The sequence below is a fragment of the Bidens hawaiensis genome, unplaced genomic scaffold (assembly GCF_021521415.1).
Source record: "Bidens hawaiensis isolate Kalapana, Puna unplaced genomic scaffold, B.hawaiensis_p1.1 tig00043918_1, whole genome shotgun sequence".
NCBI lineage: Eukaryota > Viridiplantae > Streptophyta > Magnoliopsida > Asterales > Asteraceae > Bidens > Bidens hawaiensis.
In genome coordinates this window covers 120,901-125,481 of record NW_027497783.1, presented here as the reverse complement: position 1 = coordinate 125,481, position 4,581 = coordinate 120,901, and the positions used below count along the sequence as shown (strand labels likewise).

At 37.6% G+C, this 4,581-nt stretch overlaps 1 pseudogene across 1 annotated transcript; it reads right to left on the bottom strand.

Moving 5' to 3' along the window:
* Window positions 1-617: 617 nt before the first annotated feature.
* Window positions 618-2,782, bottom strand: LOC143594584 (mitogen-activated protein kinase homolog 1-like; annotated as a pseudogene). The gene is made up of 2 exons (XR_013146361.1): window positions 2,315-2,782; window positions 618-1,270 (listed from the first exon to the last, which is right to left on the bottom strand). The product of XR_013146361.1 is annotated as a mitogen-activated protein kinase homolog 1-like (transcript).
* Between the last annotated feature and the right edge of the window lie 1,799 nt (window positions 2,783-4,581).

The following is a 4,581-nucleotide window of genomic DNA, read 5'->3' as shown; positions in this document are numbered from 1 at the left end:
CAGTGTTCCTGTTCATCAACAGTAGCCTACGCACGTGCCCTGCTGGTAGTTGGTGGGTAGGTAGCGGCTGATAGTGACCAGGCCTGCTGTGTACTATTCCCTTTCCACCAACTGCCGGCTACGCACGTGGTATGACAGTAGTTGGTGAGTAGGCAGCGGCTAATAGTGATACAGTACAGGAGCATGCTGCTTGCCATACTGTATCAGTGAGCTATCAGATCTTTCGCCCATACCTCGTCAGGTACAGTAAAAGATCCTTCAGTATACGGACTGGCTTATTTGGGCGGGAGTATTCCCCCTCCCGCCTCTGTGCGGGATTGCTCCCGGCTTGGCTCATTCCTTCAGGTGACACTGAATGATCGAGAGCTAAGTGCCTTGTGCGTGTAGCCATGCTGCGCGGGTGGCCTTCCCTAATGGCTTGTATCCGAGGCTGCGGGGACAGGCGGAGTCCTTCACCATTGGGAGGCATTTCCTGCGGGACCAGCTTGCGTACTGCGCGTAAGGACGTCACGTCTCTGAGCATGGTTGGTTCTGCGGATCCAGTTGGTCTCTGCGCAGACGTCCCTGTTTAAGGTGAGTCTTGCGGGTCCAACTGGGCTCTGCTGGGACCTACATCTTCAATAATGAAGCATTTCTTCCCAAATCATCTCCCTAATAACATCTTCCCCTAATTCTTCATCAATCTCTAAATCAACTGGAACTTCAACCGGCGGATCCATATCCGAGCAATACAATGCAGACATATATGGATGATGAAGTGCCTCATTAACACTAATCCTCTTTGCAGGGTCAAAAACAAGCATCTTTTCTAGCAAATTGATCGCGGATGGTTGTGCTTGCGGATAGAGGTCTATGAAGTCCCGGATGAAAAAGGAAACGACTTTATATACTTTCGCGCCTTCTGGTTATCGATAAACTCGATGGCCTCCTCCGTTTGGCTTCCAAGAATGTTGATTATTAGTTTTAACTGGTTTAAACATTCGGTGCCCGGGAAAAGTGGTTTTCTTCCTAACAGTTCGGCATATATGCACCCGACAGACCATACGTCGATTGAGGTTCCGTAGTTTTCACAGCAGAGGAGAAGCTCAGGCGCCCGGTACCAACGGGAGACAACGTATTCGGTCATGAATTGGTCTTTTCCGTTATTTGTACGCGCTAAACCGAAATCACAAATTTTTAGGTCGCAATTCGCGTTTATGAGTAGGTTTCCGGGCTTTAGGTCGCGGTGTAGGATGTTGGCTGAGTGAAGATACTTTAAGCCTCTCAATAACTGTCAAAGAAATCTTGATTATATTCAAACCCGCAATTGATAAGTTTAAAATATCAAATTAGAGAAAAAATGATTAGTAGGTGTGTAAACGAGCCACTCGAGATCGGCTTGCAAACGGCTTAAAACGAGCTTGACCATATATTGGAGCTCATTCAATAAACGAGTCTGAGTCTGAGCCTGAGCTTGACTAAACTCACGAGGCTAAACGAGCATGTTATTTATAAAAACATAATAAAATTTTACCGTGTATAACAAATATAAAATTGCATTGTAAATTACGATTTTATCCATGTGGTTTGGCCAAGTTCTTGGGTTTTAGTCCACAATTTTTTCTTTTATCATGACACTGTGACTTCATTAACACTAATAGCATATATAGCTTCATTAACACGGATAGTTTTTCTGCTAAACATTAATGTCAAATAATCAAAATACCCTTAAAATATATATAGCATATATATAGCTTCACACATTAAAATTATGAGTTGACATTAAATATTATAATTTATTATACGTACAAAACTATAATTATAAAACATAGATAAAATTACATAATTAAATATAAAACAATAATTATTTTTTTAAATACTAAAGAGCCAAGTCCGAGCCAAGCTTGATTATGAAAAGTTATTAGCAAACCGAGCTCGACCTTTATAAATAGAGCTTGAAATGATAAAAGGTCGAGCTCTCTTAAATTAAACGAGATGGGCTCAAGCTCGGATTTAGCTTGTAACACTTATATTAAATGAGCTTATCTAGAGCTCGACATAAGCTTGTTAACAGCTCGAGTTGAGCTGAGCATAAAGGGGCTTGAGCCCAAGCTGTATCCCAAGATGGGGACCATTTAATACGGCAGCCAAGCCCAAGGCAAACTCAAGCTTGTAAAACTATTCTCGAGCCGAGATTGAGCTTTAGACATAATGCACGAAACAATCCAAGCTCTAGCTCGGGCTCCCTTAACTTAAATGAGCCGAATATCGAGTTTCGCTTAGCTAGGATCAGCGTTTTACACCCCAGTCAGAATCAGACAGTGCAACTGTGTACCTGAAATAGAAAATACTGACAATGGTCGTTTGAAAGCGATTGATTAGACTTAATAATATGATGCAGATCAGTATCCATAAGATCATAAACCAGATACACATCTTTGAAACTTGACCTCTGCTTCGGCACCATTACATCTTTTAACGCAATAACATTTTCGTGTTGAAGATGGCGGAGAAGTTTTAACTCGTGTAACGTTCTGTGCGCGTCCGTACGATTATCAAATGTATTATGTATCATTTTAATCGCGACTTTTTCATTAGTTTCACGGTTCACAGACGAACACACAATTCCATATGCACCTCGACCGATGGGTTTAATAGGAACGTATTTTGTATCTAGCTCGAATAATGATTGCCATATTGAATAATAATGCTTCCCTTCTGATCTAATACCACTCGGTGGTTCAACAGGTGTTGCCATTTACCTACACCAGAATAACGACCAGTATCAATATTGTTTTAACACATAATAAGGTCAACCAGTCAACCTGTTAATGACTCGTTTTAACCTGCAGACAACTTGGTTACAACTAACTTACAACCCGCTAGCCGAAAAGATTACCAAACTTAAGTTGAATATCATACAAAGTTTGCATTATTGTTAAATGAACAAATAGAATAACCAATAGCACCCAAATGAATATTAGGATTACAAAAAAACACACATGAATCATCATTTGTTTAATTTATTTGGTTTAAAGAGCAAATTGCCAGGTTTTGGGTTGTTACGTCTAGCATGTTCATTAAACATAGCGTATTTGGGTTGACTTTTTCGACCCTTATAAACACTGCCAGCTTAGAGAGGGCAGGGAGGGCAACTGTCCTTGGCCCGATCACTCCGGTAGGCCGGATTCTTTTTTCAGTACAGTTTATATATACATATGTTAAAGATCCAATACAATAATCTCAAATTGTACATTACGTACACGACCCTCTTACACCCTTGATTTCAAAAAACACGCGATGACAATATAGTAAATTCTTTTGATTTGTTTTCATCCTAATTAACCATTACGAGCATTCAACCATCGTCAATGACTCCATTACAGACTCCACTTCAATTGAATTGAAAATTTGAAAATTAATTTCAACGGATAGAAGTCTAAACACGTTCCAGATTTGTTCAGATAATGAAATTGATGATCAAATCGATGGCAGATTGATTTTTTTTTATGATTACGAGATTATATGAAGTGATTTCAGCGTTCAATTTCATGTTACAAATACTTTAATTTCAAATCTGAGCTTCTGAACGTTTAAAGGTTTGTTTAGAGTATTTAAAGTTTTTCATCTGAGTGTTCTAATTTTTTTCAGAACTTTAAGTTTTGTACTGAAATTCTTGGTTTTTTGTTCTGAATTTCTTATATTTTTGTTCGGGACGTTTTAAGTTTTGTTATGAACTTCACAGATTTTTGTTCTAAAAGTTTTAACTATGTAATTCTTTTTGGTCATTTGTTCTAAGTGTCGTACAATTTTTTCCTGAACGTTTAAATATGTTCGTTTTGGTCAGAACGTTTAAATGTACACAGTGTTTTCAGTTTTGTATGGAACAATTAAACATAATATTTTGAACCCTTATCAGAGCTCAATTGAGTGTATTATTCTACAAATTCATAATCGATTGATGAATCTAAATCCTTCTACAAATCAATTCGATTGATTAAATCATCAATTTTTGATCAATTTTAAAGATTCTTGATGTTAAACGACGTTCTATTTTAATTTTGGTTTTTAACTTTAGAGATTTCACACTTCAAACTCCGGTTAGGTTTACAAATTAATGTTTAAACGCAATTCATATTGTTATAAAAAAAAACTCCAACCCAAATCAAACCCAATAAACTTAATTTTAAAATTGAATTGGTTAAAAGAATAAATAAATAAATAATAAACGGTCAAAGCGAAACTTTTTTTAACGATTCTCAGGCACGCGTTGCTTATAAAGGTCAACCAACTCAACCCATTTATGATCCGTTTTAACTTGTTTAACCCATGCGCTATAAGGTCAAATTCATCTATTCAATACCATCTACAATTCTACATCAACTAAATCATGGAGATTTAATATTAATAAAAAGCAACGTAATTTGTTCAGCGAGAAGTCTTGAATTCAATTGTTTTAAGCCGCTGGAATTTCTTGGTGGGCATTAACATGGGTACGCTTCAATCTCACGAATTCCGACCAGAAACTCGAAATTCTTAATATAAATGTCTGAAATCAAAAACCCAATTGAAATTGGTGGTTCAAACACCCCTCGAATTTAT